The sequence below is a fragment of the Scomber japonicus genome, chromosome 7, assembly GCF_027409825.1.
Source record: "Scomber japonicus isolate fScoJap1 chromosome 7, fScoJap1.pri, whole genome shotgun sequence".
NCBI classification, from domain to species: Eukaryota; Metazoa; Chordata; class Actinopteri; order Scombriformes; family Scombridae; genus Scomber; species Scomber japonicus.
Window position 1 is genome coordinate 6,113,209 of NC_070584.1, and position 19,307 is coordinate 6,132,515.

General features: G+C 39.8%; 1 protein-coding gene across 1 annotated transcript in view; it reads right to left on the reverse strand.

Moving 5' to 3' along the window:
- tbl1xr1a (TBL1X/Y related 1a) overlaps positions 1–19,307 on the reverse strand; it is a 41,464-nt gene that overhangs the window by 12,064 nt on the left and 10,093 nt on the right. The window contains exon 2 of the mRNA XM_053321929.1: positions 12,797–12,862. The gene's annotated coding sequence lies outside the window, so the exon portion shown is untranslated. The remainder of the gene's footprint in view (positions 1–12,796; positions 12,863–19,307) is intronic.

The following is a 19,307-nucleotide window of genomic DNA, read 5'->3' on the forward strand; positions in this document are numbered from 1 at the left end:
GCAATGACCCCGCTTCAACATTTGTGGCAAAGATATGTAATGGCTGCTGTGATATTTTACAGTTGAACTATACATTTTGTTGTGTAAAATGACATTAGTGAAACTTCATTATTATAATTACCTAATTACTTTTGAATAAAAAACATATTAAACTTGAATTAAGTAAAATTATCAAGTATACATAAAATGCTGCTTCTATAAAACTCGAAAAAAAAAAAATATATATATAGGCACATCGGACAACATATTCGCCAATATATATATATGAGCACAGTGTGACTACATGCATTACCCAACAAGTTGAAAGGTCACTAAACTCCACCTCTTCATGCTAGTTTAAACTCTGACAAAAAGCTACAAGTAGTAGCTGAAGCTAGAATCAAACAGCCCCACCTAACTCATTTGCTTATTGACAACACTGCATAAGGAAACCAAGAATGCATTTTAATAGCAGGTGTAAATACAAAGACCTGTTGACATTTCACTACATGTTTCACCTCGTCTGAACAACATTTCACACCACTGTTGTCATAGCATCAAACTGGTGGCTCACTATTATGCTGGCAAAACGATGATTGGCAAATGAGGTGTGTTTGCACCCTGCTGCCTCACTGGACTGCTCTCATTCAAATAAATAGGAGAGCTGTGCTGGTCTGAGTGTGGTCTAGCTGTTACAGTAACACCAGTATGCGGTACCAGTTGAGCTTACACTCCATCGAGATTCAAGAGCTGCAAAACACATGAACTCCACTCAATGTATGACTTGAATATGTTCTTCTGTCACTGTTCTTCTCACTGTTAATTCATGCCTACAGGAACAAGCTGCGTCTCCTCCACTTGTCTACTTATAAATCATTTAACGTGCTTGTTTGGGTTCCGATCCAAACTACTCAACTGGAACATAAAAGCAGGACAGAAATCAACGGGACTATGGGTCTCCCGGCATGAATCGACGTCTCTTCTCCCTGCGGTCTCGTAACAAAAAAGACTGAGAACCACAACTCTGCTAACTCTAAGAGCCACAGAGCCCAGTCCAAATAAGGACCAGCTCAAAGCCTGTTTCCCCTGAGAATAATCAGCCACGTAATGCCTAGAGCTCACTGTCTGCACCCCCCTCCCCTCACTTCTCCCAGGAGGAGACATTCTGTGTGCATTTAAGAGGATGAAACACTGTCTCCTGGGCATACAATTCATTTCCCAGGATGTTACGTTTTCTTTTTTTGCTGTCTGGCACTGCAAAACATTTAACATGACCTGTGGCCTTCATGTTGCATAATATTAAATCCAGTGAGGCAGAGCTACGAGCAGCCTCTCCTCTCCTCTCCTGACCACCTAACACGAGCAGCTGACTGTGGAATCTAACACAGCGATGCTATCGTTTTCTATACTCCACACTGCTAATTAGGAGAGGAAGATGAGATGAGATTAATCTTTAATGATAACCTGAAGGCAAACTGCAACAACAAACAGGACACATTTTGTGAGTACACACAGGCGTGGTTGGGAAGTTAAGACTGTGACCGCCGATCAAGTTAAGTCGTTTTTTTTTGTTTTTTTTTTGGATCATGCTGAGCCAACACATCTGTTCATGAACACATCTCAAAACAGGTAACAGCTCTGTGGCCCAGACAGCAGCAGAAGGAGGTGATGTAGTTTTGTGGAATGTTGGCTCAACGGTGTTTATGTGTGGGAGAGGATTGTGTTCTCCATGGAGACGATGATTGTTCTAAGGGTTGGATAGAAAAGTGGAGGAGAAGAGAAGAGGGGGGGTGGGGGGGTAGACAAAATAATGCACACCCCTACCCTGATCGCTCTGATGTAACTTCATCACATTACAAACACTTGCTGGAAAAAGTGGCCCGATGCTAATAGGCAGCTTTAAGTCATGGTGAAATGAGCTGTTAGCATAGCAGACATACTGTCCTCTATAAATCAGGCCTGTTATTAAGTCATCGGCAGCTGCCGGCCTGCTCTCGCTTCTCACACAGCACACTCTACAACAGTTGCACACGTTGAGTCACCTAGTAGATTTTAAACACAGGACACACCCCTGTGATTAGTGCTTTATGTGTGTGTTTATGACTATTTACAACTGTGTGACAGTAGAAAAGGCCACGGTCCGAAACACCGATGGTTCAGATCAACTGGAGATATCTCGTGTTCCACTGCAGAAATATAAACACCTGCTCACTGTAATGCAATACAACAGTGCTGTAATTAATACCACTCAGACTTCTTTGTTGATAACATTGTATCAGAGAGGCTCCATTTATTTCATCTGTTTTCTCCACGTACTAAACTGGCTAAACTGGCTTAATGCCTAAAGCGATCAGGTTCGATTGACGTGGCTAAAAGTTTGTCACATTTGGCCACATCCATGACAATAAACTCCAGTAGTTTCATGTTCCCTAAAGACTCTTGTTGTTGGAGGGTTGGAATGCCCCAAACAACAGAACCTCTCTGAAACAGATGCAAATGATGTTAGAACAGTTAAGCTGGCAGCTGCTCCACACACAGTGAAGCGCAATTTACTGCAACACCATGACTCACTTCATTTAACCCCAACATACTACTCATCATCATACACCACTCACTAATTACCACCAATCTGATATAAATGTGTCAGACGTAGCTAAAAGGCTTTTTTTCCAATGTTCTACTAAAAAGAAACAAACAAGACACGAACTGAGAGAGTAAATCACTTTTATATTGTTACCAAGCTAGTAAATGAAATGAAGACAACATGCTGCTAACCAGTCTTCACCCAATGTCTCTGTAGTTAACTGAAGGCACAAATCAACCAATTCAATTTACAATTGTACACTGTCATTTACAGCAACCACTTCCATACTACATTGGCTAGTAACTTTTAGACTGACAGCACAAAGTTCACTTCAGTAGTTCCATTAGTTTCTACACCACCTCTAACTGAGAAATATGGCTCAAGAGATGCTCATTATTCCAGGATAAAATAACCAAACACTAAGATAAGCCAAAGAAACTTTAGCAGTCTCTTAGACAAACAGGAAAAGACTCAAGACTAAGGCAAACCAAAACCGATACATCAAAAGGGAGCAGATAAGTTCAATTTTTCTTTCATCTGTATCCAAACTGCTCATAGATAGGCTGCCAGGCAACCTTGGGATATATGATAGAAAATCAATGTTTAATCATTATTCACGACCGGGAGCAGTAGCAGACTCATTTGGCCTTTCTGTGGTTCCACAGGACGAGGTGGTAAAGCTAATGAAAGGTCTTAAATGCTGTGAAGCAACTGGTCTACATGCAACGCCTGCCAGGTTTCTAAAAAGACACTGCTTTCACCTTTATCTCACTTGTGTTTTTATATCTCCATTAAGTCTGGCAGAGTCCCAAAAGATTTTAAACTTGCCAGCATTACTTTTGTATAAGAAAAGGAGCAAATTGGAAGACTGCTTTCTACTTTAGGAAATGCATCAAAGGTATTGGAGAAATTAATAAATGATAATATAATGAAAGAGATTGATTTCAGTACATTTTGCTGCGTGGTACTGTTAGACCTCCAGAAAGCCTGTAACACTGCTGACCATCAGATTCTGCTCACTACACTAAAAGGTCTGGGTTTTACTATTTGTGAGTGAATTCAGGGATATTTGACTGGAAGGTGAGTTGATATGAATAGGTGGTGTGCCCCAGGGAAACATCTTAGGTCCTTTGTTATTTCTGTTATACATTACTGACATGAAGTCTGTAATGTAAAGTAATGCTCTATGCAGACGACTCTTTTACTCTTAACTGGTTTCCTCTGTTAAATAGTGTTGTGATTATGTACATGTTTTAACAATCTCTGACCTGATTTTAAGTATATAGGGGAAATCCATTTTATTGCCACACCATTATTGGTCATAAAAGTCAATTAGAAACTTTCCTCAAACCATTCAAGTCAAATGGAGTTCGAGTTCATCTAGTTTCCAATACAAATCAGCTTTTAATTAAGTTCTATTCAATTTTTATTTTCTGTTGACTCGTCTAAATAATTCTCGTTTTTCGTTTTAACAAAGATAAATCTTAAAAACTAAAACTGACACTGAACCTACTGAACAGTCCAAATACATCCTCTAGCAGACAGCAGCTGATTTCTTTGCATGGGAGCACAGTATTATGTAAAGTGAAATCACTTTGCTGTTGTGTTTGTCTGAAATAAAACCTACAGACTGTTGTGTCACAGATCAGTCAGACCCTCAGTCAGAACCTCTAAATCCCAGCTGACAGCAGCAGCTCTGCCTGCCTGGGGATGACCAGAGGTTTGTGAAAGAAAAGAAGAAAAAAAGCAGGCTGCAGTTCCCTCCACCACCATCCCACTGCAGTGGTGCTGTTGAGCCATCAGCTCTAGCCAGATCCTCTGTGTTGACAGTGTGGGAGAACAGTGGGGGGATGGGAGAGGAGAAGGGAATCTCTGTCTCTGCATTTCTTCCCCCCCCCCCCCCCCCCCCCCCAGCCTCTCTATCTCTCTCTCTCTCTCCTTGTGACTGCTGCCAGTGGCAAACTGGCCTGTACAGTAAATCTTCAATCAAGTCAGAGAGAGAGAGAGAAAGAGACAGAGAGATAGAGAGAGGAGGAGAAGGAGGGAGAAAGAGAGCAACAAAGACAAACAATCACACCAAGAGAACTACACACATGCAGCAGAAACTCTACAGTAACGTGCTGCATTTCTGACAACACAATTCATATTGATGAGTGAGGGAGCATCAGTCCCTCACAATATGAAATCAATATCACTGAGTAAATCGCATTTGTGCGAGTTATCAGCAGCCATTCATATTTCATTCACTTAAGCATAGCTAATGACACATCCAGTCAAAGCTTTACCTCACTCAAAGAGCCATAATAAATACATTTATATCGCATATGTGGTAACACACTATTTCCTGTCACAGCAGGTTTAAATACACATCTATCATCTGTGACACATTTACTGAGTCCCAACTAGGGCTGCAACTAATGTTTATTTTCATTATCGGTTTACCTCTCAATTATTTATTGATTAATCAATAAGTAGTGTAATAGGGCTGCAGTGAACACCTTTGTTGAGCTGAAATACAATATGAGCCATGACTACTAATTAAGATAAATGCTTCACAGCCTTTTTATTTTACACAGTTAACTGCATTAATTAATGAATTAATTCATTTGAAAGTCTGTATGGGAATAAATGAGGAGGTGGAGAGCTCTGCTGTGCTGTTATTAATGTTAGTAGTGCAGGTCCAGTGTTTGGCCTGTGGTGTTGCTGTGTCAATGCATGATGGTGTGAATATGACACAATAACATTCTATTATACAAATGTTGTCTAGAATATCTTGTTTAAATACAATTAAATAAGGGCAGCATTTCAAAATAAAAAACTGTATTATAACATATAATGGATGGATCATATTGGGCTGTTGAATGGTTTATGTTCTGTGCATTCAGTTAAGATTTGGGTGAGTACAGGCTCAATAGATTAGTGCTTTGTGTCACTTCACAACAATCACCACAGTGTAAGACCATATGAGACAAACCGGTTTTGACCATGAAGACTGACTACGTAAGAGTTTTAACACCTCTTTAGGCTTTATTTTTAGATGAATGAATTCAATGACTTTTATGACTTTAAGGAACTGGGGGAATCATTTGTGGTAAAATGTCAGATAATGAGGAAATAGGTCAATCAATCATCCTCAGATGTTCTTGTTTTCTTCCGACCATCAGTCCACAACCTAAAGACTTTCAGTTTACTGTCAAAGAGGACAACAACAAAAAAGACACCTAATCAATTAATTGAGTAACTGCTGCAGTTGTAGTCACAACCAGGGAAGCATGACTCCACTCTGTCTCCACACTTACCAATTGTGATGCCAGACCTCAGGACAGGCTAGACTGGAATCACTGTCAGTATGTTACAGTCCACTTGCAGGGAAATTCATGTGTACACACTATGATAAAAGAAGAAGAAAAATATTCTCCTCAGCATTCTGTCTTTTTTTTAACTAGAAAACTGGACATAACATGTCTGAACTACTGAGTACATGCAGACATAACGGGAAGCCTCACAGTCTTTCTTTTTTTTTTTTTTTTAGAGGAAGGGCTGAGACTCTTCACTGCCTGAACATGCATTACACTTTTAGAAATGCAGGTCTCTAAATTAAACTGGACACAATGAGACAGTCACTGCTCAAACAAACTAAAGCTGTAAAGTACAGTTAATTAGGACTGCAACTAATGATTCCTTTCATTATTGATTTACCTGTTCTTCTATAAAATATCAGAAAACAGCAATAGTCCTGATTTAGTCCTGAACAACAGTCCACAACACAAAGATAAAATATTTACATTCAAGAAGCTGGAACAAGAACATTTCACCAATTAATCATTGTTGATTCATTTTCAGGTAATTGACTAATAAATAGGATAAAATTTATTTAAATACAAATTCAAATTGACACAAAAAAAGCAACGTTTTTTACTACCGTATTATGTAACCAAAAACTGTGACTAGCATGCTGAAACTGTGTGTTCATATTTCTTTAAACTAACTCAGTGAAGCAGTTACTCGTGGCAGTGTGTGAATGGTCATTTAGTTTTAAAATAACAAAGGCATTGTTAATAAAAGAAGCTGTTGACTTCACTGTTACAGTGTGACTTCTTTATTCTAATGTTACAAACGGTGTCTTTAAATGGCAGGTGCATGCTCTGACACACTGCTACACCCAATGACCTCATTGTATCATGTGTGTGTCTTTGTGTCTACAGCTCTGTGATAATAATACACATGTTTTTTAAAGCTTTGTTTCATCTTAACATACAGGATGCCAAAGTACACGTTTTGGGTCAGAAAGTAGCCCAATCAATGCAGGATATCTGGGGGTCTCCCATACTGATTTTTCACTCCTGGGGTACTATGGAGCCTCATGCAAGCCTCCCACAACTAGCAGCCAGGCTAACAAACTAACCTGGCACGCAGCTCTCATAACAGAGCCAGGCTTAGGATAAGTGCTGATGCTTGGAAGTTCAAATATGTTCTACAAAGTCACTGTGCGGCTGAGCAGGCTGCCATTTATCCAGCAAGGTAAAGTAGTTTTCTACCAATCATGCATTCTAAAGGCACGTCCAGCCACGCTTAATGGGGCTTGACTGTAAGCCAACATTGTTTCCTGCCACAACACTGTTTAAAGTGTTTTCCATGTTCGTCAGGTACTGTTGATCCATTCAGCCGACTAATACTGCACTTTATCTTTAGGTGAGTTCTTCAAGCTACATGATTTTACCACCAACACCTGCACATCATCTCCATTCAACCCATTGATACGGTGTTGTACCTGACATGGTATCAAGTGTCATCATTACTAAAGCAAAAATCTATGGAAGAAGGTAATTACCTCTTGTCTATCATTCTGTTGGCCATGAGAAATTACACTCAGCCTACTTAAACAAGTCTTGCTAACTGTATATTAAACACACAGCATTGTCTACATGCTACAATGACTATCAGCAGCAGCTCTGCTTTTATGTTTTGTTTTCCACAAATTCCGCCATATACCATACAACCTGGTGTAATGTCACAAATGAAGGTATAAAAAAACAGATAACACAAAAGCCTAATTATAATTCACTTTTCTGTCACTTGATTATTCAGATAATGTTTTCAGCTGCTGTACACTGTAAACAAAGGCCAGACATGCTTCATTGTCAGCGTGCAATGATCCATGGCTATGGAAAAAATCCTTTCAACAGAATTGCTATGTGCAAAACACCAACCTTGTTACACACACTGCTAACATTAGCAGCACACCACATTTTGAACAGCTGGAAATAACATTTAAGGTTTACAAGCTTTCATACTAAATGACAGCACTGTCAAATCCAAAGTTTTTTAATCCCATAGTACAGTTGTGTAAGATGCAATGACAACAGACATGCCTGCCCCCCCCCCCCCCCGCAGGGTTTGCGGGTCTCTTAAGAGTGACAGATTGCATTGGCAAGCCAAGCTCTGCCTCACATGGCCTATGAGAGGTCAGTGAGGCTAGCTGTCTGTCGGTGACAGATGGTAGCATGTAGGTCTTGCCAGCTAGCTTCGCTTGACGGGCAGTTAAACCTGCTCTAGGCAGCTCGTGTACAGCTGAATGCAGCAGGTCAATGAGAGTCACTGAATCAGAGGTGGTTATCTTGCTGCGAGCTGCCGTGTTGGTTGGGATTAGTAGACCTCGCCCAAGTCCCAATCCCAATCACTTTAAAAAGAAGGTCATGTCTGCTGCACATAAGGGACAAGTCATGGCTATTTCCTACTGGACCTCACAATGACTACAGTACAGCTGCAAGCAGACCTGCACTAAAAAGCACAACCATTGTGTCCAGTGTTATGTAACCACTTAATGACATGACATGACATGTTTCTATCATCAAACACATTATCAATGCTGCAATGTCATCATCAAACACAACATCCAAGTGCAACTTTCTGTCAACTGCAACATCAATGTTCTAGATGCATATGTGCACAAGATCGTCAAAACACAAGATCAAGGTTGCCACGTGTTTCTATCGTCAAACGCTACGTTGTAGCTGTAGATCTACTATTCTCATCGTCAACACATAAGATCAGGGGTGCAACATGTTTCTATCATCACGCGCAACCGTAAAACTAACGTTTTCCACGTTCCAACATCAGACGCACACGCACATCAGACACATGGAATATCATGGAATTTACCAAAATGCATTATAAGACTTAGGCACAATGTCTACTCGTTTTATTGACAGCAGCAAGTTAAATGAATTTTAAAAAACAATGCTGAGAGTCTTTAACGCATTGTCATTTACAGGCGTGTTGATTCTGTCCTCTGCTGTTTGCCTTATGCACCTTCTTTTATTTGAACATGTTGCATTACATCACTACAAATTCATAGATATAATAATTTCATTCAATGTATGATTCAATTCGGTGGATGAATTTCTGTATGTAAAGCGTCCTTGGATCTGTGAAAGGTGCTATATAAATCAAATTCATCGTTATTATTACTGACTCATCCACCACATGATCTGACACTATGTGCTCAAAACGTAAAACACTGAATTCAGATTCAGAAAAATGGAAACTACAAAATTTTGGGAAAAACAAACGTAACCTGGAAAAAATACAAACAGGAGTTATGTTAATACAACGTCTCATCACACCAAACAGATGCGACTATTTAATCTATGCAGAGTTTCTACAGGCTTTACACATCACAGATTACAGTCTTGTGTTTTCTGTTGTTTTAAGTGGTTTGGTTGAAGTAAGCCGTTAATCCATACATCCTTACCTAAGAACCAGGCAAGCATCTATTTCTAGTGGCACACTGAGGAAGTGAGGGTAGTGCCACATACAAACAGGATGAGCCAACTTATTGACAGTAGAGGGTATTAGGTAGTGTTGGTATGTGTGAGCAAGGCTGAATAGTACCTGTACCCAATGAACTGCATGTGCACCATAGATAACTTTTATACACACAAACAATTATAGAGGACTTGGCAGCCAGTTAAAAGCGTCCACCTTTTGCAGCAGCTTTTGAGTCACACTCACTCACACACACACACACACACACACACACACACACACACACACACACACACACACACAGGATGTTAACTGGGCCATCAGACTGAGAAACAGAAAGTGACTTGCTGACTTCAGGGATTAAAGCAAGAAAGGATGTGTGAGCCTGAAAATGTGTCCAGGAGAAAATGTGGACAATGTATTGAATTAAGTGTTACATTAATTTAAACATGCTTTATTCCTGAATTTTAACTTCTGTGACGTTCTAAAGAAACTTCCAAGTGTAAAATGTTTTCTACACCACTGCAGTCAATGATGTTGCTTTCAAAAATTAATTATTTACCTGACAGTCACATCTAATGTTCCACCATCAAATTTCAGTTCAAATGATTTCTGCATTGATTCTCAATTAGTTGATTCATTGCTTGGTCAATAAAAATAATGAATTTCCTACGAAATAAAACAAGGCAGCAGATCTTCACATTTGAGAAGCTGCAATTTTGTCATTTTTGCTTGAAAACCAACAATCGATTATGAAAACAGCTGCAGTGAAATGGATTAATCTGCAGATTGGTTCAGCTAGTCTCTTTCATGTGGCATTTGTAAGATAGCTTGACCTGACTGAAAGGAAAAGAAAGAAATGCACAGAGGTCAGTGAGTTAGTTGTGCACTATTTGTACTATAGGACATTTTATTTCATCAAAAAATAAATGATCATTTTAGCTCTGAAATGTCCAAGTCTGCCAGAGATGGGACGAATGAAAATAGAGCAGTGGCACCTCTAATATCACGGTCACCTAGGCCTGATCTTTCAAACCATTAGCTATCCCTCTCCTGATTCCTGTCCCCTCTCTTCCACTCCATCACTTCTCTCACACTAAAAAGGTTTGGAGCATCAAGGTTAAGCAGGGACAGGCTCTGTGTGAGAGGTATGGAGTTTCTGTCTTTCTTGAAGGATATTTCTGGCATATTTGTGGTATATTTGGAGAATCAGGGTATGTTCTAGATAGTTCCTAACACACAGGCTCATTTCCAAGCAAACTGCTCCACTGAATCAATACTGTGGGCTGAATCATTTTAAAACAAAGACCTCTTTCTCCGCTTGTTGCCTTGTGGGAGCAACACAGTCTTCCTCAAGACTGCATCAATAAAAATGGAAAAAAAAACAATACTACAATCAGATGTTTCCCAAAACACTTTGCAGCAGCTCGGATCTCGATTGGACACCCCGCAGCCTTTCACTATGAACTAACGCAGGAGAAATCAAGGCTCTGTAATGGTATTCTGTCGTTATCATGCCGTTGTTTGTTTTGCTCCTGGGATCGCGGAAAACATTTTACCAGTGTGAAAACAAAACGAGGAGTCAGAGGGAAATTTAAGACGAAGTTGAAGCTGAAAGGATTCTGCGGGGCACAAACAAATTGGGGAGCGTTGTTTGTCTTTAACTCCTGTCCTACCAGCTCTGTTTCAAAGTCAGCAATAGCTCAGAACAAACGTGTTCCAAAACACCAAAGCTGCGTGCCTGTTCAGCTCAAAACACACAAAATAAGACATTCGTGAGACCAATATGCTCCTCAGTGTCAGTGTTCATCACATAGGTTATCAGTGTGTTACATTAGGATTGCAGCAGGAAATGATGTCAATGAATACACACTGTAACCGTGCTGTGTGCAAAATGACATTACATACATTTGACTTGCTGTTACTGCATTGAACTACATCACAATATCAGCCTCACATTTTTACAGTTTTTCTATGGTGTGGTTCTTTCCAACTTATTACCACAGCTTTTACATATATATTTTTTGAAATCATGGTCAAAAGGTATTATACCTCATTTTTTTGTAAAGTAGTTAGAAAGGTACATTTAGAGACCAAACTGGTTCATCGTCAGCTGGTGCCAATGTTCCTTTTTTAATATTAAATGACAATGGTTGGTTAAAAAAAAAAAACTTTAGTGGAACATCCCAAAAAGAAAAGGCCCACCTGCAGTGTAGAAGGTTTTTTCTATGAGACTATGTGAGTGTTATTTTTTTGTAGTATTTTTCCCCGATGAGAACAGCACCTATCTGACTCGGTGCCTTTAAATCATCTTCACAGCTATGATAGCTGCTTGCAAAGAGCACACAGTAGTGCTTTTGGTTTCTGAATTCAATTTCTTGGTTTCTGGTGCTGACTGCCCTGAAAATGAGAACCGTGCGTCGGAGCTTATAGGCTTTTTGGGTAAATAAACACACGATGGATGACTAAGAACTCCTGGTGCTGACTTCCAACATTGTGAATGAAATAAAGCAGCAGAACTGAGGGCTCTACAGTGAAGGATACAAAGCCTTGCCATCAGCCTGACCTGACATTAACACAACTAGTTGCCAAAATGGGTGAGAGCAGTAGCGGAGCTGTCACAACACATCTCGGTTCAGCCAGAGAAGCAAGTGAACAATGTCCTTGGGTATCCCATTGAAAACAAACATGACCATCACTAAGCAGACTGACATTCTCTATGGCTCCTATCCTGCATTTAACATGGTGTGCTGCTAGATAGAGTTAGCAGAGTAGAGTAATTGCTGTTCATCTGATGGAAATGCAACTAAAGCTTACAACACTTCTAGTCATCACTGATGGTGGAAAAACTGAGGATAAACTCAATTGATGTTTGTTCCCCTCAAAGAAATACAAAACTCTGGGGAGGGGGATGGGAGCAGGAAGTGACACGGTTAACGGGAAACATGGTTTCAATGTGGGGAAGCGGTGGCACACCACTGGCACGTGATAGAGACTGCTAATCACTGTGTTGCTTTCTTTAGTAATCCCAGTCAACTACATTAGATTTTGTGTCAAAACCCTTCACTTTATATCTTTATACTACAACATGACCCTCTGTACCATTAACTCTGTGTTCCATTTGGAATACATGAAAACCTTGTTTTACTCAAATAATTAAACAAGTAATACAAGCCATTAAAAATTCTAATGCAATTAAAGACAGAGATTTAATGGCAACACTACCTACTTAAGTTTCTCTAGTAAAACTTCTAACCAGGCATCAAGCAACAAGAACCAACATAATTAGGGAATAAATGACAGGTCCTTCAGATGCTGTTAATTAGAGAACTTTAGAGAAAAATACAAGATCCAGGTGGCCTCGTCTTTACAGAGTTGTGGATATTTCACAAACTGATAGTGAGCTACAGTGTTAGAAGGCAGGTAGAAACATTTTACAGCCAAGCCTGGCTGTAAGTCACTCACCACAGTAGTAAGTCTGTCTGCACCACCGGTATGTTCAGTGACAGCCTTGTACCATGTACTCAGGACCTGCAATAACAAGGGGTTCAAGATTTAGGAAGACCATTTTAAGTTAGATCAAAATGATGTCACAACTTTCATCCAAACATGCATTATGTTTCACAGAGTTTGTAATGTTCACTGCATGTAGAATATCTGTGAAGAGATCAAGCAACACAGGATCCTGAATGCAACTGAGAGATTAATTAATAGCAGTAAACCCCATGAACACACCATTATATGCCATTTTAATTGCAAGTGCATAAATGATCATACTGCACTTCAGGAGAGCATTCTTATGGCATGAACAGATAGAATAAAAAAGAAATTAAATACTTGTACAAAGTATGTAATTACATGGCCAAATTTTGCAGGAAATTGTTGGTGACGTTAAAGGTACCTGTAAGACTTTTGCCCCCTAGTGGTTCTATGGGGTAATGCTGATGAGCACTGATCTTTGTTCTAGCACAAGCACAAGGACACTCATGAACGTGCACTAAAAGTGAAACATGATAATTGATTATTCAGTCAGCAGAATTAATTGGTGTATATTTTGATTATTTTCAAGCAAGATACATTGAATATTATCTAACTCCAGCTCCTCAGTTTTAGTTTGTTGTTGCAATTTTTTCTTTCAAATGTGAAAACGAGCAATGTGCTGGCATCATTTAAGAGACTTGAGAAGATGCAAATATCATATTTTTCACAATTTTTCTATATTTTATAGACCAAACGCATAAACTTTAATAATGATTGTCGGATGAATCAATAATGAAAATAGCTGCAACATGCATCCCTAATGTGCATTCCTGCTTTTCACACATTTTCATCCATTGTGTTTGGTGGCAGTTAAGTGCCAATAAATGTGGTAATGTTCCAAGGCGAGGAGGAAGCAGAGGGCTAAATAGAAAACACAGATGTAAATAATGCAGGTTCAATTATTGCTCTTAGAAAACCTTTTCATTCATGGTTTCTTGAGGAAGGAAATGCATGTTTATTATGCCTAAACAATTCACACAATGCCCTTTGGAATCAAATACAAACCGTGTATAACTGTGTTTATTTTCAAGACAACTCTAAAAGCGACCTTTAAAGCATGTTTTTCTTTCTACTGTGGGCGCTGTAACACTGAAAGAAGGTTTCTACTATCCATCATATACTGTATCTGCACTGGTAAAAATCATCAGAACTCCTGCCTAATCCTAAAAGCCCAAAGCCTCAGCCGGCAGTACATGGGGACTGAACGGTCAGACCATGTGACTGACACTCATTCACAAGTCTGAACAATGCTTCACCTCTTTGGTGTGAGAACAGGGAGACAACAGCGCATCATTAGAGCGTTCACTGCTGCCGTTTATAGCAGGGTGGCCGTCGTAAAAAGCAACACCTGTGTAATGTAAAGCAATGAAAAGGCCTCGCAATCACCACTTCACTGAGAACACTACAGAGTTTCGTTTCTGTTCTGACTCTTAAATTCTGTGGAAATGATAAAGTGTGCAGACTGACGCAGTGCTAAGTGTGTTTCTAGATTGCATAATACAGTGAAGTGCACTGGAAATGACTGAACATGAACAACTCTCCTCCAGCTTCCTTCTCCTTGCTCGCTGCTTTTTTTCCCCTCGACCTTGATTCCTTTCGTGCCTCTTTTCCTTTACTCATCCTTTCCCTTTATATTCCTCTGTCTTTCCCTTCCTCCCCGCTTCGCTCAGCATCGGTGAGGCTGTGGCAGAGGCTGCTGCAGAAAGGAGCAAAAAAAAGGGGAGAGATAATGTTACCAAAAATAAGGCTAGAGTAGTTTGGGGTGTGGCCAGAGGAACGCAGGAGAGCTGAAGGTTGCTGAGGCCTCGCTGGAGGACACGGCCCTGGCATGGCAGGAATGAGGTTTGTAAGCACCACGAGGCTTTTAAAGATACTTATTTCTTCCATTGAACATAAAATATGAAACACCTGTGCTTTCAGCCTTGCTAGTAAAATGGCCCTTCGGGAAAATAGACAGGAATATCTCAGCAACTGAAAATTAGTACGAGACATTCATGACTTGACACACACAATAGAGGTTCAACGGTCAACACAGATACACTGCACTTTTTTGTTGCGTTCCATTCGTACTTAAACGTTGGTATTTCCGAATACCCAGTCAGAAATTTCAACCGGAATGACCCCTGAAGTGGGATTTCCAATTTGGAAGGCTAGAACCTCACCAGCACCAACCTCAAAATCCAAGGTGGTTGCGCTGTGCATCAACAGTGTCAAAGCTGTAGTAATATCCTGTTTATTAGCACTTCTGTCTTCCTTGTGTCTCGTTAAATCAGTTGTACAGTTGTACACACAATGCTATCTGTGGATGTGCTGCTACGGTATTTTGTATGCGGAAAATACAGCGAAATGTGTTTTTTATCAATTGGTATTGCTATCAATGCCCAACGATGGCTTAACCGGCTAGAACTGGTTTTCTGACTTCTTGAACTGGAATGCTTGAAACTCTGGTGTGACGTCATAAGACTTCTAATTTCCAAGTAGGTAAATGGAACACAGCATTACTAACTAGGGACTCCATATGTAAATAAATACCAATTAAACAAAGTCAACATGGCAGAAAAAAATCTTTACTTCCACTTATTAAGATTAGAGAACTGACACAATAGATATGCAAGTATTAGCATTGTAACAATATCAACAAATGAGTACAAGTCAGGGGGTGGATTGGTAGCCAAGGGTGTGCTGATGACAAAAGGTTGATATGGAGCTCAAGCCTTGTATATATGTCAGGCTTTTGATTGTCTAAAGCTGTCATACCCTGAGCGCTATGTTGTACAATTAGGAAAGGATCTGAGTGGATATACGGTTCATAGCCTGAGCTCATACTGATCCGTTCAAAATGCCTTGGTAATAATAGAAATTGACCAAACAGATCATGCCTGATAGATAATTGAAATACAAAGCACCTTTATGCTGTAAATGTCAACATTCACAGGCGTACAATAAGGTTGACAGACTAACCCGATACATTAACTTCTTAGATCGTCCTGATGTTTATATAATTGTCAAACTTTTTCAATTATTTCTATTCCATCTGGTCCTAAAATGTGGAGTATGAGCCCTCAGGTTTGAGCGAGACGTTCCAACAGCTTTGGTGGGAGTCTAAAAACACACCAAGAAAAGTCACCAATAGAGATGAATTTGTTCTGCCATTTGACTTTTTCATTATTCAGCTTTGTTGTTGCTCTTTAAATAATTGTTCAAGTTTATTAAATCCGTGGCTTTTCACAGTTATGATAACACTGCCTCACCAAAGTAATTACAGAGATGTGACAACACTTAAGATAAGAGTGATTCAATTCTCGTGTCTGTACAGTAAATATATAAGGCTGCAGCAAGTAGCCAGTTAGCTTAGCACATGGACTGGAAACAGGGAAAAGGCTATTTCATGGCTGTACACACTAATTTTCCAGAGCCTCCACTGGTTGCCTGGCAACCTCGCAGTAATGACAAAACTCCGATTGAGAATTTGGAATTAAAACAGGTGATTATAGATCAATTCATTATTTCCCCCCTCATTCAAAGGGTAGTCTGAATTTCAAAATAAAAAGTGACAGCAATACAACAAGAATTAAACACAACAGCAGGATACAACATTCAGCTTAAGCTCAATATTCAGTTTGATAATTAATTAAATTTCACTTCACTTCTAATACAATTTGCTTCTGCCTTGACCATTCGCTTTGCATTAGACAACAGTCAGTGTCATCATTGAGAGACATAATAACAAAGTAATCCACAACTGTAGCATTACACCTGTCAAAAGACAGTGATCCTTTGTATATATAAAAGGAGCTTATCGAGTGCAGGCATTTGACTTCACTACAATACCACATCATGGGTCATATCACTAAGTACATGTTAGCACAACAAATCCACGATGAGATCAGCCTCCTTTTTATACTTGCCAATCCACGGTCATAGGAGACGGGCTCGACCAAAGCACAGGCCCTTTAGATTCAACCCTGGATAAACACATCAACCTCTGATGCAACGCGGCTATCCCTGATAATAATGCAATACATCAGAGAGCTGCAAGGATCCCATGACATTTAACCAGAGTTTAATACTCTACTTTCTCTCTCTCATGAAGTACACAAGCAAAGCCTCATCGGAGAACCCTACCTAGTAAAAGATTCAATCAAACTCACTGAGGTACTTTGAAATGTTTTATTTTGGATATCCATAATGTAATAACACTAGAGTGAAGGAAGGCATCCTCGTGATCTGTTATTATGTCATCTGGTGCTCAAAATTAGTTCACTGGTATGTTACGTCATCTGTGTAAATTTAACACGGTGTGCTCTCTCATCTACAGAAGTTGGGCCTCTCTTGCTAAATATAAATGTGGTAACTTATTCTATGCAGTTAGTATCTATGAATACTAACAAAGACAAATTTAATTGTGTCTTTTTTAAATGAACTTTCTAAATCCAAAAACGTAACTGTGAGCAGGGTTTCTGCCGACAGAAGTTGTCAGGCCTGGCAAGGGGAGGACGAGCGTGGTGGCAGCATAAAGTAGCAGAGTGAGCCGTCTGTCCTCCCTCCTGCTCTCTGCTGTTAACGCTAGTAGCTGTTAGTGAGCAGCTGCCCTCATGTGTCACCAGTTTTCTATTCTTTAAAAAAGGAGAGGGGGGGTCCACTCAGGCTCAACGGGAAACACTGGTGAAAACCCTGTGTAAGGAATTAAATACACTATTCTATCATTACATTTGCATGTATTCAGTTTTTCCTCCTCTTCTAAAATTTTTTTTTTTTTTAATTATAATGTTGACAGATGGTGTTACGACTGAATAGCTACCCCGCAAAAATATAACAGTTCATCATGTAGCTTTAGCCTCCGTTTTGTAGAGAGTTTGTGATATTTAACTAGCTACTACCTGCAGCTGGTAAGGACTGCCAGCAACAGCCAGAAAAATCAAAGGTTGTCCGCTAAGAAAATGAGGCCTCCTTCTGTTTATTTCTGTGTGAAATCAAAGACCCATGTTTAAAAAGTGGTGAAGTGGTAAATCTGCCTCAATTATCACTAGAAACCATCCTGAATCACAAATTATGACGGGCAAAGCTGGGCTTAGCCGGCAGTCAATTGAAGTTACTCATTATAACCGCAATAAGAGGGGAAAAACATACAGCTTGAACAGAGGCAGCAGGCGTGCACAGATAACAACAGGCTAGTTGTCATATCTTCAGTTATCAGTGAACACTTCCTCTGCGCAGGCAACAACCTCACTAATCTGAACACACGACTCCTTTGAGCAGGAGAGGCTACCCAAGAAACCTATTTCTGTCCTTCTGACAAAGCTCAAGTTTAAAACAACTAGCCAGTTTAACTTATACCACAACCAGTACATCACCAATTCAATATCTACATTTACTTATCATGAATACACAAATAGTGCTGCTGCCGATTCAGTTTTGTTCCATAATGTTTGAACATTCATAAGAATAGGCTGCTATGTGTTACAGTTTCATTACACTAATACAGCAGCAGTTTCAGGAACATCTGCTGTGGAATATAAGTTTCCAACCAGATACCTATGAGATGGGGTTAATGCAATTATTAAGTTCATCAATCCAACATGCACAGGACTATGTTTCACCTCCAATTAAATCAAGAAAAACTCTTATGTTCAGCCACTTCAAGTCTCTACCGGTGTACAGACAGGATTGAAACAGACAAGTACATTTTACAAGTAACACTTGTTAGCCATTAACTCTGTGTTACTCTCATATTTCAGTCCCACTACACGTCCACAATGACATAAATGCCTGGGAAAAAAAACCCCATTTGATTAGGTCTAACAACCAGAGTCAGCAGCCCACGCTACAGCATAAAATCCACCCATAGTGCAGCTGTGGTGGGGCGTTTCTGTGTTGGCGGGTCAACCCCGTCATGGAAGCCGAGGAATGTCCACTGTCCCTTTGTCTTCTCTTTCTGGAAACACAGGGACACCAGCTGTATCGGGGTGTTCCCGTGCTACCAATCCACCGACAAGCAAAGCGAGAACTCCCGTCACAGTCTGCTAACAAATGTAATGCTTCTGTTTCAGTCGGAGTCACTTGAGTTGAGGCATTGGCCGTTTATTGCATATGATTGGACTGTAAGGTTCGGTAGAAAATACTCTGCTCTCAAAAATATCTAAGCAGTAATACAGATTGTGGTTGGAATACTAATCCACCATAAATATTTGTACACGTGTACACAGGCTTTCCCATAAATGAATTTATTTGTGGTGGCCCACCACAATATCAACATTGTCCGCCATCCAATGATTTCATATTTGCACAGACAGAATGGCCTTTGACCAGTAACATTTTCATTTTTGGGGACAAAGTATTCAAACAGACAAAAGGGTATGCTATCCTTTGTATACCTGGGTACATAGAAAGAAGATTGTGTTGAACCATGAAAGATTTCTGAGCACATTATCTGGTA